Below are 24,001 nucleotides of genomic sequence, written 5' to 3' on the forward strand. Positions count from 1 at the left end.
ACACTCAGCTAGTGGTGGGTCTGACACAGCTGGAGAAACAGCCTGAAACGCTCCATTCATGCCTAAGAGAGGTGTTTGACTGGATGACCAGGTCATCGCTCAAATTGAACGGCTCAAAAACTGAGCTGATGATCTTGGGCCACTCAAGCTTTGCCCTCTCGCCGAGCAGCTGGCCCAACTGTATGGGCACTCCGCCTGACCCAAAGAAGGAGATTAAGAGCCTGGGGGTCTGGCTGGAGCCTGATCTGTCCTTTAGGACACACGCCAAGAAGATCGCTGGCGTGTGTTATGGACTGCTCCGTTCGGCCCGTAAGGTTCTCCCCCTCTTACCTGAACTCTCCCGGAAGCTGTTAGTCCAAGGTCTAATCATCTCACGCCTGGACTACAGTAATGCACTCTTTCTCGGAGCACCGGAATCAACGTTCAAAATCCTGCAACAAGTGCAGAACGCGGCAGCCAGGCTGCTGCGGAACGTTCCGGCCAGGCAATCAGCCAGGCCCGCTCTAAAGGCACTCCATTGGCTCCCGGTCAAAGAGAGAGTGACCTTCAAGGCCCTCTGTATTGCTCACAAGAGCATTCAGGGAAAAGGACCTGCTATTCTGAAGGACATGATTCGGCCCTATAAGCCCACCAGAGCCTTACACTCCGATAATAAACACCTCCTTCAGATAAAGAGAATTAGGAGAGCCCGTTCAGGTGGCAGGAGCTTTTCTATCCATACTGCACACGCCTGGAACTCCCTCCCACTCTCACTACGCTCTGAACCAAACCTGCTCAGGTTCAGGAAACATTTGAAAACATATCTATTTCCAGAATAATTCTAAATCTGTTCTGCTTCACATAGGCAGCTTGCTCTGATTCTCTATAAGCGCTGGGATGCCTCTGGGTAACCGTGCGCGGTACAAAATTCGTTAATAATAATAATAATAATGTAATTCTGATTTATTTTTTCATTTTAGATGTGGGTTGCTAGGTTAGCAGGAGTATAAGGTAGGGGAGTTAATTAAGCAATAATGAAGTAACCATTAATTATTATTTAGAATCAATTATTGAATTGATTAATAAATGTGTAAATGTGTAATTGTGCAATATGTATATATATATATATATTTCAAACATAAACTGCTCCTGCTGGCAACCCTTCGCCTTCCGTGGGGGTGGCTCGAACCGGCGGATCAGCCGGACTTTTAATATTCCCAACACAACGGACGGAGTTCCTCACGAGCACTCAGGTTAGCGACGGACAAAACACAATCCACTCGTCAATCCAAATAAAGATAGATTTATTAATTCATAAATCTACGTGACGCGTTTCGCACTCCACGGAGTGCTTGATCACACAAATGATTCAGAAAAGAATCGTTTTTGGCCACTATAGGTGTGGCAGGGTATACTCAGACATGAGTCCCTTTCTCACTGCACCATCAGGATTCAAGCAAGCCGGGCCGAAGACGGCTGAAATGCCAGAAACCGGTCCCCGGTAGCTTGTCTCCTTTCTGGTGAAGAATTGGCTTGGTAGTTTAGTCTGCCCTGTTCCCATGATGCACTGGGCCAGGGACAGACTGATTTGCATATAGCCAGGTTCTGAGCTGGGATGGTGCAGTGAGATAAATAACGGTGATGGATGAAGCCCTGATCTTTGGACTGGGTAAGAGTGGTCTGCTTAATTCAGACACTCTGTTCATCACCACCCCCTTTTCTGAATCGTTTTTGGCCACTATAGGTGTGGCAGGGTATACTCAGACATGAGTCCCTTTCTCACTGCACCAATAGGATTCAAGCAAGCCGGGCCGAAGACGGCTGAAATGCCAGAAACCGGTCCCCGGTAGCTTGTCTCCTTTCTGGTGACGAATTGGCTTGGTAGTTTAGTCTGCCCTGTTCCCATGATGCACTGGGCCAGGGACAGACTGATTTGCATATAGCCAGGTTCTGAGCTGGGATGGTGCAGTGAGATAAATAACGGTGATGGATCAAGCCCCGATCTTTGGACTGGGTAAGAGTGGTCTGCTTAATTCCGACACTCTGTTCATCACCACCCCCTTTTCTGAATCGTTTTTGGCCACTATAGGTGTGGCAGGGTATACTCAGACATGAGTCCCTTTCTCACTGCACCATCAGGATTCAAGCAAGCCGGGCCGAAGACGGCTGAAATGCCAGAAACCGGTCCCCGGTAGCTTGTCTCCTTTCTGGTGAAGAATTGGCTTGGTAGTTTAGTCTGCCCTGTTCCCATGATGCACTGGGCCAGGGACAGACTGATTTGCATATAGCCAGGTTCTGAGCTGGGATGGTGCAGTGAGATAAATAACGGTGATGGATCAAGCCCTGATCTTTGGACTGGGTAAGAGTGGTCTGCTTAATTCAGACACTCTGTTCATCACCACCCCCTTTTCTGAATCGTTTTTGGCCACTATAGGTGTGGCAGGGTATACTCAGACATGAGTCCCTTTCTCACTGCATCATCAGGATTCAAGCAAGCCGGGCCGAAGACGGCTGAAATGCCAGAAACCGGTCCCCGGTAGCTTGTCTCCTTTCTGGTGAAGAATTGGCTTGGTAGTTTAGTCTGTCCCTGTTCCCATGATGCACTGGGCCAGGGACAGACTGATTTGCATATAGCCAGGTTCTGAGCTGGGATGGTGCAGTGAGATAAATAACGGTGATGGATCAAGCCCTGATCTTTGGACTGGGTAAGAGTGGTCTGCTTAATTCAGACACTCTGTTCATCACCACCCCCCTTTTCTGATCACACAAATTGTACCAGAATCTACACATCTTTTATGTTTACATCCATACAATGCAGTAGACATAAGCGAAGGACTTCGGACTCGAATGACATGAGTTAATGTTCAAACATGTCGCCATTTTGTAATGGTGTAACAAAATTATTGTTACCAAATTATATATATACTATACATTCTAGTTCATTAGCCAAACATATATACATTGGTATTCTAGTAGCCAAAAATAAAGCGATTATTATGAAAGTGTCAGTGTTACAATCCTATAGAGTCCAATAGTAATGTCAAAATAATTCAAAAATGGGTGTACATAGATGGGTAATGTGACTCAGGGTCAAGTAGCCTAATGATTATGAAATATTGAGAAGAGGTTGAGTACAGAACTGGATTCGTAATCGAATGTCATGGGGATGAGGCGGCCGACCAGTATCATAGATCGTAGCTCCGCCCCTTGTGTGCGTCATGCTACGTTGTGCGTAGTCAAGCTTACACGGGTCTGTTATAGTTATCCCGGGACCCTCAAATATAACAGGGATCTATCCTAATTAGTGGAGGATCTCAATCAACTGGTGAGGGGTAACACAAAGGGGGGAATAAGCCTGCTCATCTGTTAGTGAGAAACGGCTAAGACACTTGTAATAAATAACCCGTATTTCCTCAGACTGTAAAGGAAAGGGGGGCAAGGCATCTCAGATATAGATTCCTGGTTAGTGGAATATGACTCAAGATGCTAAAAAAGACACAAAAACATCTATGTACACATCTACCATATTCAAAATCAAGGTATAGAAATCAAGTGCAATTTTTCACATAAATAAGCCATAAAGTGTATAAATTATAAAATGTAAAAAGGTTGGTACTTTCGTTTCAGATGGATGCGAGAAGAGGAGATCACAGTGAAAGGTTTAGGGTGATCGTGTCTTTCTATCTTAGACACATCCCTCCCTTTTTGTATCTGTGGGAGAGAAGAAATGGTAGAGAGAGAGAAAAAGGAGTCACAGTTAGAAATGAAGCTGATATATATACACTAAGAGGAATTATACACATACATTGCATGTTAAAAAACTCGGTTAGAGCAACAGTCTCAAATTCATTCTTGTAAATGTACATTGTATTCCTCGTCCATATTATGACCTTTCGGGTAACGAGTGCATAAACTTATGATATATTTAGATTCTTTTTGTCTTAGTTTCAACACACGGTTACCTCCTCTCGGGCCAATGTTCACTTGCTCCAGTATATAATAGGTGAGTTTTTTGGGGTCAGAGAAGTGATGGCTCTCAAAATGGCGTACTATAGGGTATTGTTGATCTAAGTTACTGATAGCTCGAGTATGTTCTAGTACTCTTTTTTTGGCCATGTGTGTCGTACTCCCTATGTATATCAATTCGCACGGACAGGTTAAGGCATAGATCACAAACGGGGTAGTACATGTGAGGAATTGTTTAATCTGTTGCATCTTATTGATACTAGGGTTCCAGTATTCTTTTTTTTTTTCATGTGGCTATTAGCACAGGCTTTGCAATGGCCACATGGGTAGAAACCCTGTAAGTCAATACCTCTGGGGAAGATTTTTGTACTTATATCATTGTGTACTAGTAAGTCCCTCAGGGTAGGTCCTCTTTTGTATGTTATACTAGGGCGTTTGGGTAAACTGTCTCCAATTATGGGATCAGATGTCAATAGGTTCCAGTTTTTAACTAGACTTTTATGTATTTGTTTCGAGTTCCCATTGTAAGTTAGAATTACTCTGGTGATATTAGAGTCATCCTCCTCTTTATTAGCCTTAGTGGCCAGTAGGTCATCACTCACAATTTCAGTCACCTTTTCTGCTCGCTTTTTTAATCACCCACATGGGATATCCTCTATTGAGGAATCTCTGTGTCATCGTTTTTTCTTCTGTTAAGTAGTCTAGATTGTTGCTACAGTTTCTTTTCGCCCTTAGAAGTTCCCCATAGGGGATACTCCATTTTAGTTTGTCAGGATGGCTGCTCTCAGCATGTAGCAGAGAGTTGCCTGCTGTATGCTTTCTGAATAATACTGTTTTGATGGTATTTCCAGTAATCTGAACCTTGGTATCTAGATATTCCACCTCCTTATCACTGATATTACTTGTAAGTATGATGTTACGGGTGTTGTTGTTCAATCTTTTAATGAATTCAGCAGCTTCTGTTTTGTTACCTGACCAGATGACAAAAATGTCATCTATATAATGGAGCCACAATCGGACTTTCAAGAAGTCCATTTTAAATTGGGCGTCGTTATTGATGTCTGCCTCCCATGCTCCCATGAAGAGGTTTGCCAGGCTCGGCGCAAATGAAGTACCCATCGCGGTACCATGGGCTTGCACAAAAATCTCACCATTAAAACAGAAGAAATTGTTTTCCAGGCAGTGTTTTATCATATCAAGTACCATGGTAGTATGTCCTAGAAATCTTATATCTCTCATTTTCAGAAATCTGGCACATGCTTCCCTCCCCTGATTGTGTTCGATTATGGTGTAAAGAGCATTTACATCCATAGTTATTAACAAGCAATCTTTGTCAATCTTCACTTTATTGATTTTGTCAAGGAAATCCTTAGTATCTCTCACATACGTAGGAAGATCCATGACAAAATCTCTGAGGAAATTATCAATATACCGCGAGATGTTCTCAAGTACACAGCCTCTGGAAGAGATGATCGGTCTTCCAGGGGGGTTATCAATGCTCTTGTGTACCTTGGGGAGAAGGTATAGTATGGGTAAGATAGGATAGTCTTTTTTAAGATAGCAGAATTCTTCCCATTCCAACCAACCCTTATCTTTCCATTCAGCTAATTTTTCCCTTATGTCTTTGATGCTGTCATTGTATTCAGAACGATTAGATGTTTTATATGTTTTACCATCATACAATTGTCTTTCAGCTTCCGCTATATACATTTCGCTGGGCATTATAATGATATTCCCGCCTTTATCCGCGGGTCTGATCAGTATACCGAGATCACTGGCTAGATCTCTTATATCTTTCTTCTGAGTTGCAGTCATATTAAATTTTACTTTTTTCTTAGTTTTCGTCCAGTTCCGACTGCTAAGTTCCAGTATTTATAAGAGATCTAGCCAGTGATCCCGAAAGGTCATAATATGGACGAGGAATACAATGTACATTTACAAGAATGAATTTGAGACTGTTGCTCTAACCGAGTTTTTTAACATGCAATGTATGTGTATAATTCCTCTTAGTGTATATATATCAGCTTCATTTCTAACTGTGACACCTTTTTCTCTCTCTCTACCATTTCTTCTCTCCCACAGATCCAAAAAGGGAGGGATGTGTCTAAGATAGAATGACACAATCACCCTAAACCTTTCACTGTGGTCTCCTCTTCTCGCATCCATCTGAAACGAAAGTACCAACCTTTTTAACCTCTTGGATGCTAATGACAAGGGTAACTCGTCATGCACTTACCATTAATTTCAATGGAAATTAAAGTCAAACAATAATATTGCCATAGCACTAAAGGGGTTACATTTTATAATTTATGCACTTTATGGCTTATTTATGTGAAAAATTGCACTTGATTTCTATACCTTGATTTTGAATATGGTAGATGTGTACATAGATGTTTTTGTGTCTTTTTTAGCATCTTGAGTCATATTCCACTAACCAGGAATCTATATCTGAGATGCCTTGCCCCCCCTTTCCTTTACAGTCTGAGGAAATACGGGTTATTTATTGCAAGTGTCTTAGCCGTTTCTCACTAACAGGAGAGCAGGCTTATTCCCCCCTTTTGTGTTACCCCTCACCAGTTGATTGAGATCCTCCAGTAATTAGGATAGATCCCTGTTATATTTGAGGGTCCCGGGATAACTACAACAGACCTGTGTAACCTTGACTACGCACAACGTAGCATGACGCACACAAGGGGCGGAGCTACGATCTATGATACTGGTCGGCCGCCACATCCCCATGACATTCGATTACGAATCCAGTTCTGTACTCAACCTCTTCTCAATATTTCATAATCATTAGGCTACTTGACCCTGAGTCACATTACCCATCTAAGTACACCCATTTTTGAATTATTTTGACATTACCATTGGACTCTATAGGATTGTAACACTGACACTTTCATAATAATCGCTTTATTTTTGGCTACTAGAATACCAATGTATCTATGTTTGGCTAATGAACTAGAATGTATAGTATATATATAATTTGGTAACAATAATTTTGTTACACCATTACAAAATGGCGACATGTTTGAACATTAACTCATGTCATTCGAGTCCGAAGTCCTTCGCTTATGTCTACTGCATTGTATGGATGTAAACATAAAAGATGTGTAGATTCTGGTGCAATTTGTGTGATCAAGCACTCCGTGGAGTGCGAAACGGTCACGTAGATTTATGAATTAATAAATCTATCTTTCTTTGGATTGACGAGTGGATTGTGTTTTGTCTGTCGCTAACCTGAGTGCTCGTGGGAATATATATATATATATATATATATATATATATATATATATATATATATATATATATATATATATATATATATATATATATATATATATATATATGAGTGTGTAGTTGCAGCAAACTGTATTTAAACAGGAATTTTGCGTATTTTGCACATGGTCTCTTAATTGGTAATCAAATTTGAGTCATCAGGCATTTTGCTTGGAGCTGTGATTTTAGCTATGTTCACATTGCCGAAATATATGTATAATGGGATAGTTTGATTTCAGATGCCACACGTGAAAAGCAAACATTACGCTTTAATTGTCAGACAATCTATGTTTTTACCATGGACATTACCTTAGTGTATTACTTTAGATACAGCACAGTAAAATTTTCAACTTGACCTATAAAGGAACCGTCACTGAACCTCCCTGTACTTGGGAGCGCCATAGATTCATCTCCTGATAGAGGTGAAACATGCTGCACACATTCTCACCCGAGGAAGATCGCTCTGACATGCCTTGACTCCGGGGGAGGCCTGTTGAGCTGGCAGCATATAATGCGCGATGATGTGGCACGCACACGTTATGCACTGCCGTTGCCTTGACAAGCTTAACAGAGGCTCGTCTGGCTGCATTAGGAAGTAATTCTGATGCATGGAGGTGCCCGTGTTTGTAATTAGTAGCGTTATATAGCTTGTCTGCTCTTCACGCCTAATTCCTCATCTGCGACACCCAACCCCTGCAACGCTGACACTGATGCATTCATTTTTTTCAGTTGTGCGAAAGCGACGTGGCAGGCATAGCTAAACTGTTTGCACCAACCAGTGATTAGCATAAACAAGGGAACGTGAGACCAGAGTGGGCATAATAAAATCCTTTCAGGGGCGAGGCTTATTGGTTGATGTAGTGCGCTCAAGTGGATTCCGAGCAGACCCGTCTGAATCAATTGAGGAGCTGAAGTAAACAAATGTAGATAGGACTCCTGCCTTTCTTGTCTTCCATTGATTGCTTTAGAAGAATTAAAGTAACGTGCGTTAAAAAAAATGCAGATGTCTTCCGCACAAACCGGACGGGGGCAGGCAGTATAATGAGGCCGAAAAGTTTTTTGGTTTTTTTAAGTTATAAGGTATTAAAACGTAGTGATGTCTGTGATTGCGGTAGTTTCGTGAAGTTTTGCTGTATTTCACCAGGGGCGACTCCCCTGCTAAGGCAGAGGAGCGTCTCCCCACTGCATTTCAGCACTGTAAAATAGGAAAAATACAATGATAATAGCATGATGTTATCATTTGAATTTTCAGTGCTGAGGCAGTTTTGTGGGGCGGGCTGGGCAGAGCAGGGGGAGGAGTGGTACCACTCTCTAAGTGCGCATGACTGTTTGGCTGGACGTTTTGGGCCTGCCAAACAGTCATGCACACTTTACATATTATCCATCGGCTGTATTGTACGACCAGGGTGGAGAACATGCCCAGGCTCTCAGTCCCTTTCTGAGTGCCGAACCATGCTCAGACCAATCACAACACTTCACTGGTCACAGGTCAAAGCTTAGTGGAGCCTGGGTGCTTCCTGCTTCCACTGAAGGAAGAGGATGGCGAGGATGAAGGAGAGGCGGCCAGGTGGCCAGCCGGCGGGTAAGTTATTTTTTACACCCCCCTTCCCCATCCCCCCACTGCTTCTCAGGAGCAGCTGCCACTGGATTTCACAAGTGTTGCAGTACATAGTGATTACAAGGCATTATATGATTGTCTAATGACTGTCTTAGTCAGCCACGTTTTTGTAAGTACACTTTGACTGTGTTATTGGTTAAGGCCTTATACACAGTGAACATTAGGTTTTATATTTTTTCACTACCTATTAGCACTTTATTAAAGTGGAACTAGGTAGGGAAAATTATTATAAGTTTTCTATTTGAAAAGTACTGTGGTACTTAAATAAATACAAAATAAATAAATATGTTAAAAAGTTTTAAAAAATGCACTGTACTACACTATATTTCACAAAGATAGCGTACTACAGTGATTTTTTTGTGCATATTTACTTTGAAATAAAAATAAATTAGCACATTACCTTGACACTTCCTAGAAGCACTGCACTACCTAGAAATATTTTTTTGAATAATTTGTAGAAATGAATACACTATATTTTACTGCATTTCACAAATATAGTGTACAACTGTGTATTTTTTATTTTTTTTTATTTTCTTGTAACTACTGCTGAAGTACCATAAAAATAACATAAAGGGCTATGCCTACCGATAGCCCCAATCCCATTACCAAATAATCAGTCAGTTGACAGCGATGAAAGCTCATTAATTGATTAAGCAAAAATACTCCATAGAGGAGCCTCTCCAACCCTCACCCATCAGGTGCTCGGAGAAGACTGTTGGCTCGCATTCAAACATGAGGTTATATACTTTTCAGTTCAACTCATATAATCACTGTATAAGAAAAAACACCCCATACAGTATATGTTTTGGGCTGTGCATGTGGCAAAATTTATGTGGGCAGTAGCACCAGAAACCTAAAAACCAGGATACAGGAGCATGTACGAGCAATCAAAAATAGAGACATAAAGTATCCTGTAGCCACTCACATTCAAACACAACACCCTGAGAAAAGTGACATTTGGTTCCATGCTTTGGAACATATAAAGAGTCCGCCGCGAGGAGGTAACAGAGAAGTAAATTTAAGAAAGGCAGAGGCAGGGTGGATTTGTCGCCTACGGGCAACAACTCTGGGACTCAATGTCAACAATGAGCTACATCATTTCTTATAAGAAATTTCTCCTTCTTCCTAGGTATAGACCTCAGAAATGTATCAATCCGGAGAAACATGTCTAGATACTATGGGCACCCCTCCAAGAAACACCTGGTTTCAAACTGAGTCAACAGCTAACAGGTTGGTAGGAGTGTGACATAGAATTCTAGGCAACATATCCTGAAACAAAGGATATTCTTTCAGCGTAAACAAATAAATGTCTTTTAGAGGGGGCAGAAGGTAAAGAGTATTATATGGACTCCCAACTAAAAACATTAATTTGGCTGTGCTTTTCTTAAAAATAGCACAAATGTAATGGTAAGGTGTATAAAATAAGTAACTATAAAAACAAAATAACGAATATACCCCTTAATTATGAGAATATTCTCTAATAAAAGACCTTGAGTACAACGTGATAAATTATTTATACTGCCTCTCGAAATAAACATAAAAAATGATTGTTGGTCATTGACGCTAATTTACCTGTACCCCTTCTTAAGATGGCGCCGAACTTTATTTGGTGAATAATATTAATCTATGCACATACCCTCCGTGTCCCAATAGGCTGTTTTATAAATTTCCCGACTCCTTAAAAACATTGTAAAAACACTTTGAAAATTATCCATAATAACTCATCTTTATTTTCAAATACTACCTTACATATAAATACAAGGAACTGCGAGGGAGATTCTGTCTCTTCGACTTTGCACGTAATAAACCCATCCCAAAATGGCGTGCATTGCCGCTTACATCGAACCCAACTCATAACTCATGGATGTTTTATAAATTTCACGGCACTTCAAAATGATCTGTAAATTACCAAAAATCACTCTTCGTTATTTTAAATACTACCTTATGAAATAATATGGGTGATTTTAAGAGAGAACATCCTCTCTCTCTTTACACGAAACAAACCCTTTCCAAAATGGCGTCCGTTTTCCGTGTATCGAACTTAATACAACATTCATGACCAGAAATAGGAAAAGCTATTATAACTATAGTAGGGTTGAAACGCCATCAAACAACAATGGCGCTCAACTGTAGATAATATTTTGCCTGTAGGAAAATCTCTACTCACTTATTGAGTAAGGAGGCAACAAAACACATTATAAGATGGCGCCCGCGTTTTTACGCTCTGAGCACCTTCCTTCCGTGATACTCATTTAGAGCCACGAACGATATCAGCTGTGCCTAATTGAGAGTTTCAAGCGGGGTATTTAAACGGGAGGGAAAACAAACCCATTTGCAAACGAATGCGGTTACGATGCCATGATGCTTCTATTCTACATCTCTCAACAAGTAAGTGTGTGAAACTCTGCATTATATGCCTAGCCTTAGAACCATATTTGGGACATTTGGTTTAGCAAAGCAAGTGCAGGAAATACTGGGTAACATGATAACTTAACTCTTGTAATTTAAATGAACAAAGCCAGGGTTCTTGTAACTATGTTTATGAACACTTTAAACTTGAGCCATATTGTTTTTTTAAAAAAATCAATGGCTCCTTGCATGACTCTTTTTTTAGAAATTCACCAAGCCAAAGCAGTCTGTTGTGGAGTACAAAACTCTACTTTATCTAACATCAAGTAAATTTAACATATCTGTTGAGGTATTCCCAATGTAAACATAAGCAAATGCATATTATCTCCCCTGATAGTAAGTTGGACCGATAACGTCCCAGCTCAGCAAAATTACCTCATCAAAGAAAGCGTGATAATATCTTTCTGAACCACAGGACCCACAACTAAGGAAACCTAGATACTACTTATAAGGTATGAGACTATTTTATATAATAACTGACAACTATTTGTCTGGTAATGAGTACCCAATGTATATCTCTTTGAGTTACACATATTAAACAGTCCTCAAATCTAAGGAGGGACATACCCTTTATTTTCTCTAGATATTTGCCTCAAGGCTTGTGCAACCCCGCTGAGAAAGAAATTCTTAGACAAATTCCTTAGATGAAGCATCTGACTAAACCCGAAAAAACAGTGATTATCCTGGTAAGAGATACTGTTAATATCAATATGGTCTCTAGGTAATAGAAAATGAATGTGTATTGAGATATCTACAAAATAACATTTACAGCTACAGTGACAGATCCTGCTATAACATTCCTTGATTACCAAGACATACCATTGACTAATCTTTTTTGAGCGAAATGTAAAGCTCTTTTTTTGAAAAATGTTACTTTACTCAAGAAACTGACGCTTGTTCTTTTTTGAAAAGTGCTATTTTATTCAAAGAAACCGATGCTTGTTCTGATGGAGTCCATAGATGCCCAATGTAGTGTGTGTTGTACTATTTCTATTGATCACTCTAGTTTCTGACAACAAGTTCTGTTTTTTCCCACCGTACCGCAAAAAAACTGTGATAAATGAATGTGCCCACAATGACAAGATACACATAATCTCTGTAGTCCCAGTTTATAATAAACATGTAACTCGATAAGTGAAGGAGTCTTCAATAGAGTCCTTTTTGATTTTAACAGGTCTCATAAAGGTGAAGCATATGAATACCGTACAAATATGAAATGAAATGTTGTTGTTCTTTTTGTAACTTTTAGGACTAGATATTAAAAATAGGTTTTTAAAATTTGTAAAAATGTGTATGTTATGTTATGTATAAAAAATATCTAAAACTGTAAATAATGTATATATATGTATTATTTGTAGCCCTGAAGAAGTCCGTTTGGACGAAACGCGTAGGCACTGGCTACAACATTGCTTTTATGAAGAAATCACTTTGAACAGAATAAAAGACCTGACCACTCAACTATTGAAGACTCCTAATTTAATTGGATGGAATGAATGAAATGTTGTAACTACGTGGTGTTTATCCGTAATTATTGTTTCCTTTGTTACTATACGATAAAGAAACAGATCATCTCCATACGTTTGTAGAGTGCTGGACATTGTGTCAAATTATAAGAAAAAACACCAGTTGGCCTTCGAGCTCCAGAAAAGAACCATATATGGCACACATGATTAGTTCAAAGCTTAACTATTTATTACTGGGAAGGTCAGGAGGGGTGACTCCCTATCGTCTTGGTGCCTGGGAGTGTAGGCACAGTGCCTCCAGGAATGCGCTTATCACACCCAAAGCCAGATGCGACCTTGAGTCTCAGGAAAGTTGAGTAGACAGCCTATATTCGGTTGCTCTCAGTAATTCAGAAGAACTGGGGCTTGACAACTGCCGGAGACTAACACGTGATCAGAGCCCGTGTTCGAGCATAGATGTGGAAAATGGCATTTGTATGGCTCTTGGCCTACTCTGTTAGCAATAGATACGCAAAGAGCGAATAAACGTTTCTCCCCTGCAAGCGCATCTAAAGGGTACATATAGATGCATCATGCTAACATAATATAGGTCTGATGCTCCTTATGTATGGGGAATCTATTTTTTATCCCTCAACTGCAGCACTTTGTAGGTATGAACCTGGTTCTGTGTAAACCTTAGAAACCATATATATAAAAAAATATTAATATTTTCCATACCTATTACCCCTTTAACAAAATGGAAATAACAGGTGCGGCCAGCACAGATAACAGCGGTCGGTGGGGGGTTACTCGGCAGATAAAGGGATAAGTGAAACTAAATAAGAAAAATAAATAAAACCCCTTATCTTGCGATCGCCACATTGCCAGCTCAATGAGCGCAAGGTATGTGGTTCATTAATTATTTTAGTTCATTTTACCCATCTCATCATCTTTCGAATTCCCCTCCACCCTGTCCCACCCGACCATCTTTTTTTATTTTAATTTTAATTTTTTTATTGATTTTAATAGAACATTCCACTGCAAGACTCAGCATTGCAATAGTACATTACATAGTTCATAAATTTGTGACTTGTGACAAGTGATATCAGTTGGTGATAATACAGATAATTCAGCAGACACCTTAAAAGAAAAAACACATAGCATTCCCATCTTTTTTTATTTTAATTTTAATTTATTTTTATAGATTTTCATAGAACATTCCACTGCAAGACTCAGCATTGCAATAGTACATTACATAGGTCATACATTTGTAACTTGTGACAAGTAATATCAGTTGGTGATAATACAGATAATCAGTAGACACCTTAAAAGAAAAAACACATAGCATTCCCACATATGATCATCTATTTCAAATGACCCACTGGTGATCTAGTATATTGGAATTATGTACAATAGAGGGTAGAGAACGGTCTCGTCTGCGGAGTGGACAATGGTGTGCACGTGTCGTGAGTGTACTAACTATGTGTTTGGACGGGCGATACTCTCATCCCACTAGTGGAGGTGTACTGGAGTGTGGTAGAGTATCTGGCCACTTCAATCCTGTACTTTCTTGAAATGTTGCCAATTTGAGCTTCAGTATCTCATTATACTTCTCGACCAACCCACCGGACTGGGGGTGTTGAGCCGCATGGAATTTCTGTTTAATCTGTAGTCCATTACAAATGTGCCTGATGAATTCTGCATGAAAGTGTCCCCCGTTATCACTCCAGATCACCCGAGGCAATCCATAGCGTGGGAAGTATTCCTTTACCAACGCCTTTGCCGTGGCCAAAGCAATATTTTCTTTGGTCGGGTAGGCTTCCACCCATTTACTGAAAGCGCACACCACGACCAGGACATACTTCAAATTATTTACGTGCTCCAGCTCAGCTGGATATAATCCATTCGGAGGACCTCAAAAGGCAAAGATGGTGGTGCAAAGTTTCCACTCAGAACAGGCTCCCTGCCCCCAGGATTATGTTGTAAGCAAACCATGCAATATTGCACCATATGAGCAGCGGTCCTTGGAATATTGGGATTGTACCATACAGGATCTAATAATGCACAAAAACCCTTTGCCCCAATATGAGCTGAACCATGTGCCATGGTCACCACCGCATTCACCAATGCATTAGGCAACAACCAACGCTGCTTTTCTGTCAAATCAATCCAACAATCCTCTGCATCTAATTTCCCCACTTTCTCTTTCCAGTGAGCCAGCTCAATAGGGGTAGCTTCTTTCTGTATGTCTCGGACACTCTCCATGGTGTTATCAAACATCTCTGTTTCAGCCACCCACCTAGCAGAGCTAGTCACAAACATTGAGGTCACTTTGAATTTCGCAGTTTCCTTAGCTACTTGATCAGCAAAGGCATTACCTTCGCCCACTGCATCAACCACTGCCTGGTGTGCACTGCATTTAACTACAGCCACCATCCCTGGTAACGTCAATGCTGTCAGCAATCGCAAAATCAAAGGGCCATGCTGTATTCGCTGTTCATGGGAAGTGAGAAAACCTCTTTCATCCCAAAGTCGGCCAAAACTATGAGCCACGCTGAAGGCGTACTGGCTATTGGTGTAAATATTTACTCTCAATCCTTCGCTTAACTCACAGGCCCGAAGCAATGCCACTAACTCAGCTGCCTGTGCTGATTGATAGGGTATTCGAGAAGCCTCAACTACAGTGTGAAGAGTAGTTATCGCATATGCAGCAGTTGTCGTGCAATCTGGTAATTTGAAACAAGAGCCATCGACATACAACTCCCCTTGAGGGTCAGATAAAGGATTGTCTGTCAGGTCTACCCGTCCCTTCGTCTCTTTCTCCGTCCGAAATATACAATCATGAACATCATTGTTCCTTTCGTTAGAAGGGAGGGGTAGTAACGTAGCAGCGTTCAGAGTGCACATCGTTTAATCGTAATATGGGGAGCAAACAAAGTCAATTTGTACCCTATAAGATGCGCACTCGTAAGGTGCTGGGTCTTCGTTTTGTTCAATAATGTATCCTCTGCGTGCGATACCATCACTGTGAGATCAGTGTTCAGAACGAGCCCTTCCGACTGTCGAATAGCCACTGCGACCGCAGCAGTAGCCCTTAAACAGCTAGGGAGTTCTCTGGTGAAGTTATCCAACACCGCTGAGAAATGAGCATAAGGTCTCTATTTACCACCAAATCCTTGTGCTAACACAGAAAGCGAGCAACTGTTCACCTCGTGTACATAAAGCACAAAAAGTTTTGGGTAGTCAGGGGTACCAAGAACGGGTGCAGAGCAAAGCGCAGATTTCAAAGAGTCAAAAGCATTTTGGCAAGCATCAGTCCAGGGTAAAGGTTCATGCACATCTTTAGTGGTTAAATACAGGAGAGGTTTAGTGAGAAGAGAAAAATTAGGGATCCATTGGTGACAGTAAGAAGTTATGCCGAGAAATGCACGAACATCACGCTGAGAACGAGGCACAGACATATTAAAAATGGTAGTCACACGCTCAGGAGTTAGTATCCTTCCCACTTTCGACAGTAGATGACCTTGGTAGGTCACCTCCTGTCGACAATATTGGAATTTAGAAAGAGATATTTTATTGCCATTAGCCGCCAAATGAGACAATAACTGTACAGTGGCTTCCTTACAACCCTCCTCAGTATCAGAGGCTACTAACAGATCATCAACATATTGCAAAAGCACATTACCAGGGAGCAGGACCAAATCATCCAACAATGTCTTCAAAGCTTGACTATAAATACTAGGACTCTCCGTGTACCGCTGGGGAGCGCGACAAAGCCGGAAGCTGCGACCAGATAATGAGAAGCCGAAAATGAGGCGGCTATCAGGATGTATCGGAATGCTAAAGAAAGCATTCTTTAAATCAATCACAGAGAAATATTTAGCCGTGGGAGGAATCATAGTGAGAATAGTAGTGATATCAGAAACCACAGGGTATTGGGTCACCACTATTTTATTAATATCATGCAAATCAATCACAAAACGATAAGTATCAACATAGTCAGTATCACTTCCAACAGGGGTCTTTTTTAAGATCAGTAATATGGGGCTGTTGCATATATTAGCAGCTGTCTCTTCGACCACACCCTTTTTGATCAAATCTTGTATTATGGAGAGCAAAGATTTCTCACCCGCCGGAGACATTTTTTATTGAGGTATACGTGGAAGCCGAGCATTTTGCTTCAAAGTAATAGAAAGGGGTGGAATCCTTAATAATTAAGTATGGGCGAATTTTGAGGATTCGTGGTCCGCGAATTCCCGCGAAATGGCAAAAAATCTGCGAGTTCGCGGATTTTCCCATGAACTTGCGGATTGTTTGCCATTTGTCACACATGTGTCTGTAACTTTGCCACCGCGCCGAAAGGTGCCGGGGTCCCTCGAGTGAGCTGTCCATCATTGTGAGGAAAGGGCGCAAAGACGTTGCATACCCTAGTGTGTGTGTGGCGGGGCCAAACGGGCGGGGCTTCCATGCGAGTTCACATGCCTCTATAAGGGTCAGAGACCGATCAGAGCAGAGATGAGAAGGAAGCAGCCTCCTGGTCACAGGAAGTACACGGGGATTGCGCTAGAGAAACTTGTGGATGCAAAGACCTCCATCAAGGACTACATCCAATTGTAGGCGGTAGATATGGGGAGAAAGCACACCTGCCTAGCCTCGACCGTGTTCACTAGTTGTTTGGGTGCTGAGGTCCCTCGAGTGAGCTGGCCAGCTTTGTTGAGGTAAGGGCACGAAGACTTTGCATTCCCTAGTGTGTGTGTGGCGGGGCCAAACGGGCGAGGCTTCCATGCGTGTTCACATGCCTCTATAAGGGTCAGAGACCGTTCAGAGCAGAGATGAGAAGGAAGCAGCCTCCTGGTCACAGGAAGTACACAGGGATTGCGCCAGAGAAACTCGTGGATGCAAAGATCTCCATCAAGGATTACATCTAATTGTAGGCAGTAGATATGGGGAAGAAGCACACCTGCCTAGCCTCGACCGTGCTCACTAGTTGTTTGGGCGCCGAGGTCCCTCAAGTGAGCTGGCCATCTTTGTGAGGTAAGGTCACGAAGACTTTGCATTCCCTAGTGTGTGTGGCGGGCCAAATGGGCGGGGCTTCCATGCAAGTTCACATGCCTCTTTAAGGGTCAGAGACCGATCAGAGCAGAGATGATAAGGAAGCAGCCTCCTGGTCACAGGAAGTACGCGGGGATTGCGCTAGAGAAACTCGTGGATGCAAAGACGTCCATCAAGGATTACATCTAATTGTAGGCGGTAGAGATATGGGGAGGAAGCACACCTGCCTAGCCTCGAACGTGCTCACTAGTTGTTTGGACTGATTATAATGCGTGACTAAATTCGAGCTTCAACTCGGGCACCTGCTTTAGTTATCCATTCTGTAAGTGCATCCCGTTGAGGTTTAATTTTTGTGACAGGAGCATCATGCCAGAATGAATCCTGCCCGCATTATCCATGAAGATGCTGCAAAAAAAAAGTCCGCCCGCAAGCGGATTTGCGGATTTTGCAGCAATTTCTCGCAATTCGCGAAATTGCAGAAAATCCGCAAAATCCGCAAGCGGAAAAGATTTTGCGCCCACCCTTATTATTGATCCTACATCTGCGTCTCCAGTGGCCCACAGCATCACTGGGATAGCAGCAAACTCAGGAGGGAGGGGTTATTTTTTGGTGAAACACTACAAAGTATGCTTGCCCAGGGGATTGATAGTCAAATAAACACCATCAGGTGAACAATGAATTTTTGCATGTAATTTCTTTAACAAATCCAAGTTCAATAAATTTTCCCCACAATGGGAAGTCAAAAGAAACGGGGAGTCTACCATTACTGGACCAATTGTAAACGGAATAGGTTTGGAAATGGGGCTCACCACGGGAATTCCCGAGAATCCCACCGAAACATTACATGTCCGGACAGAGCAGCCCCTCGGACCAGAGAACGAGAAATAGAACTATTCATCGCTCCCGTATCAACTAAAAAAATTCAGATGTCCCCATCAAATGTGCCTTTACATAAAGACCTTGCTGATCTATGGGTACTGGCACCTGTCCCCCACTCTGTCCTTGACTGTCCTATGTATAGGCATACCCCGCGGTTGCATCCATCGCACAGTCCTCATTATAATACTGCCTACCTCTCGGATTATCAAAGTAATTATTTTCTGATCCGATGTGCGTCGCCTCCTCTCGTCGCATATAACTGCGATCCACACCACCTCGACCTCTTCCTCCTCCTCTCATAGCCCCATTCTGACCCAGCAACAATGGACACTGAAATCGCCAATGCCCTTCCTCCTTACAATAAACGCACTGGTTTATTTCCAAAACAACAGCAGGCCCTCTGCCTCGTCCAGTTCCCGCCCCCCTCAGGAAGAACCCTCTACCACCTCTCTCTCTGCCTCGTCCTCGAACAACTTATTGTAACAACACCCGTGTTTTAAGATCTTATGTTTTCTTTTCCGTCTTATCCTTACTCTCATTTTCTCTATGTTCGTAATATTGGGCCATACTCAATATTACCAAAGGCATAGAGTTGGTCAAGGTACTTTCAGCGGCTTGTAGCTGCGCAGAAACTTCCGGTAACAAATTGGTCACAAAATGATTAACAAATAATCATATACCGCCTTCCAATGATAAATCCTGTCCACTAAAATCAATGAACATGCCTTCAAATCTAGTGAAGAAATCGGAAACGCTTGCATCTTTCTTCTGCTTACATGCTGTCAATTTAGCCCAATCCACCGTACGAGGCGGAATTATGGAATGCATGTAAGTAATAATACATCAGGTAACGCCAATAGTTCGGGTTCTGGTTTATCACCAGACTTACGTTCCTTATCCCAATCTTTTATCTGTTCCCATGTTCCGCCTAACTCTTGAACATGGTCCTGATCATGTACCTGACGCCATACATCAACAGGGACTAACAACGCAAAAAATAGCTCTATGTCAGCTAGGGTCATAACGGCTGAGGAAGCCACTTCTGTGAGTTCTTTATAATAAGCTCTGGGATTCTTACGGGGGTCAGGTAGTTGTGAGTTTAGCGTGAGGACTTCACTCCTCTTCCAAGGGGTGTAAACCCATTGTTCCTGCACTCGTGCCTCTACACGAGTTCTAGTCACCTCATCCTAATAATTTTTTAATTCCGGTATTTCAGGATGGAAGATAGGATGGACTTCTTGCATAGGGTGCTGAGAGTCCCATGAGGAACATTTTTGGTGCATCCGCCCTCGATAACTTAATAAAACCTCAACATTTTTGTACACTTCCTCTGGTCTAAGTTCAGACTTATGAGCCCAGTCCCGAATATCATACATCAATTGGGGGGCCATCTCTCCTGCAAAACACTGTACCCATAAAGTAAGAAGACATGTGACCATGTGTTTCAGGGCATACTGCTGCATAACAGGCTAAAAGTCTCGAAGCGTGCTCCATATATAAGTTATAGTATAAATAGGCTGTCGCATCCACTGGGATGACTGATTTTCAATCATCTGTTTCTCGTTTAATCCTACAGTCGAACGAGTAAACAACTTTTGTGTGTCAAAATCCCTCGGAGCACAAGCTGGAGTTGAAACAGCTAAGGATGGGGTCGTGACTCGTGCCTGCAGAATGGCAAGCCCACGAAAGGGTAGGGGGAGACAAAACAGCAGTAGACATAACCGAAGATGGCAATGTATCAGATCATAAGGTAGCCGTCTCAGACACAGAGGGAGATAAAACAGAGGACGTTCCCGAAAAGACAGGGGAAGAGGAAACAACAGGGGTAGAGGCTGAAGGGACCTGTACTGGAGCTGGGGGAACAACGGGATATATACGTTGTGGAGCATAAGGTGGAGGGGGACGAGTATTCAATAAATCCTCCATCTCATCCTCCGCTTCAGTCCTAGCCACATAGGTCTTATCCACTTGCAATCGAAATTGCCTATCTGCACAATCAATTCCCTGTTCGGTTTGAGTTTTATCATAAGCAAAGGCTTTCTGCGTAACCATAGGTTTAGGGAATCAAACATTGACTGTCGACTACGTTTTGAAAACAATCGATCCTGCAGAAAATGTATCTTTTTCTCATCAAAAGACCCGGTTTAGGGCCATTGCAACTCTACAATATCCTTAGTATATTTATGCCATAGTGAATTAAACAAGCGAGGTGTAAAACCATGCTTTACATACATATCATAACTCGGGCTGCCCTCAGGTGGGGCAGGTTGACTTTCAGCCAAGCGCGTATCATTAGGGCGGTAACAACATCCAAAACAACTCAATTTGCTAACATACGGCATAGTGATTGTTGTCACGTATTTCTCATTCAATCAAAAAAACATACTTCCAAACATGGCCATGTTCAAACATTCACAACATATTCAACCTCACTCTTATTCAAACATACACAGAACAATAATATATGTACATACAAAGATATTCACAACAACATGTCTCTTTTCTGTCTTTCCAAACAAAGAACAAAGCCCGTCGACTCCTGTTCATGGAGAATCAATCAATTCAGATTCCAGACCAACAGATACCAAAATCAAGCAGTCCAAAGACTACCAAGAGACCGTCAGACAGGTATAACCACAGACTGTCCTACAGACCTTCCTGCAGTCTTCCTGGTTCACCCTTGGGACTATTCTGACTAAGCCCGCTTCCTTAGCATCGCTTCAGATATGTCCCCAAGGCTACCCAGGTACAACCACAGGCCTTTCCGAGACCAGTCCGGCAGGGTGTGCAACAAACGAGCCACACCAGGGGGTCCGATCGGCATCTCTATTGTTCACAAAACTAGTCCGTGGAACATCTACCCGTGCAGCCACAATGCTGCCCCGTCAGACCCCCAATATTCTCCTTGGTACACCGACCACCAAATCCTACACAGTTAACTGCTTCATAAGCACTGCTCAACAGCGCGTTCCAAAAGACATCAAAAACAATCCACTCACCTGATGCACGCAGGTACAATTGCGTATTCTCCGCTGCCAACTCCTGAAAACCAACACAGTCAGTTCCTTTGTTACACCCGTAGGACTCCGGCAAAGGGTCACTAGCAGCTGGGGCACTCTGATCACGAGAGTGGAGTAAGTCATAACTTTTTCGGTCCATCCACCTGCTTGACCGGAGATCCCCTTCTTTGTCCTTTCTAACCTGTTATGGGAGGACGACCCTATCATGGAGTCCCACCAGAGTCGCCAACTGAAGTACCATAAAAATAACATAAAGGGCTATACCTACCGATAGCCCCAATCCCATTACAAAATAATCAGTTAGTTGGCAGTGAAGAAAGTTCAATAATTTATTAAGCAAAAATACTCTATAGAGGAGCCTCCCCAACCCTTACCCAACAGGTGAGCGGAGAAGACTGTTGGCTCACATTCAAACAAGAGGTTATATACTTTTCAGTTCAACACATATAATCACTGTAAAAGGAAAAACACCAGTTGGCCCTCAAGCTCTAGGAAAGGACCATATATGGCACACATGATTAGTTCAAAGCTTGACTATTTATTACTGGGACGGTCAGGAGGGGTGACTCCCTTTCATCTTGGTGCCCGGGAGTGTAGGCACAGCGCCTCCAGGAATGTGCTTATCGCACCCAAAGCCAGATGCGACCTTGAGTCTCAGGACAGTCGAGTAGACAGCCTATGTTCAGCTGCTCCAAGTAATTCAGATGAACTGGGGCTTGACAACTGCCGGAGACGAACACTTGATCACAGCCCGTGTTCGGGCATAGATGTGGAAAATGGCGTCTGTATGGCTCTCGGCCTACTCTGTTAGCAATAGATACGCAAAGAGCAAATAAACGTTTCCCCCCTGCAAACGCATATAAAATAAATACATATAGTGGGTACGTATAGATGCATCATGCTAACATAATATAGGTCCGATGCTCCTTATGTATGGGAAATCTATTTTTTATCCCTCAACTGCAGAAATATGTAGGTATGAACCTGGTTCTGTATAAACCTTCGAAACAATATGTATAAAATAATATTAATAATTTTCTGGATCTATTAACCCTTCACCAAAATGGAAATAAAAGGTGCGGCCAGCACAGGTAACAGCGGCGGGGTGGGGGGGTTACTCGGCAGATAAAGGTATAAGTAAAATTAAATAAAAAAATAAATAAAACCATTTATCTTGCGCTCGCCGCATCGCCGGCTCAATCAGCGCAAGGTATGTGGTTCATTATTTATTTTAGTTCATTTTACCTATCTCACCATCTGTCGAATTACCCTCCACCCTGTCCCACCCCACCATCTTTTGTTATTTTAATTTATTTGTATTGATTTTCATAGAACATTCCACTGCAAGACGCATTGCAATAGTACATTACATAGTTCATACATTCGTAACTTGTGACAAGTGATATCAGTTGGTGATGATACAGATAATCAGTAGACACCTTAAAAGAAAAAACACATAGTATTCCCACGTATGGCCATCTATTTCAAATGACCCACTGGTGATGCAGTATATTGGAATTATGTCCAATAGAGGGTGGAGGACGGCCTTGTCTGCGGAGTGGACAATGGTGTGCACGTGTTGTGAGTCTACTAACCATGTGTTTGGACAGGCGATTCTCTCATCCCACTAGTGGAGGTGTGCTGATAAGTATTGTATAACTCCCAGAAGTTTTTGGGCCTATTACGTGGGGGGAGAAGCTCACTGAAAAGCTCCGTCTGTGTACTGCAGAAGGTCATGTCGTTCTTCCACTGAAAGATCATAGGGAGTGGACCACAAGACCAGTTAATAGCAGCCCTATGTTTGGCCATCAGCATTCCCATATCAACCATCCGACATACCCCTTTTGGAATTAGCATAGAGTAGCCTAATAGTGCCAGCGCTGGGTCGGGGTCAAGGGTGAGCTTCATGATGCACCCTATTTCCTTGAAGAATGAGACCCAAAATGCCGTTATGCCGGAACATGACCTACCCGGTGGAGGAAATCGGCTAATTGTGCATGGCAGCGATCACATTTCGTGTTCTCCCGCAATCCGTACCTATGTAGCCTCTCCGGCGTGTAGTAAACCCTGTTTAGATATTTAAAGTGTATCAGTCGGTTCCTGCCGTTAAGTGAGATGTGCTTTGTACTGGTGCAGCAATAGGTCCACATGGTGTCAGCCATTTACATGTTCAGGTCTCGCTGCTATGCCAAGCGTGTCTTGGTGTAGTGGTTCGCTCTTATTATCATGGATGAGTTATAAAGAGTCGCTACTGTGCGCTTTGGGATTTCGCCCGTATAATGTGTTAAAGCAAGGAGTTCCAGTGGTTCTAGGTATTTGTCTCTCAGTAACTCCCTCAGTGCGTGCCTCGTTCTATG

This window comes from Lissotriton vulgaris, chromosome 2_1 (genome assembly GCF_964263255.1).
Source record: "Lissotriton vulgaris chromosome 2_1, aLisVul1.2, whole genome shotgun sequence".
NCBI lineage: Eukaryota > Metazoa > Chordata > Amphibia > Caudata > Salamandridae > Lissotriton > Lissotriton vulgaris.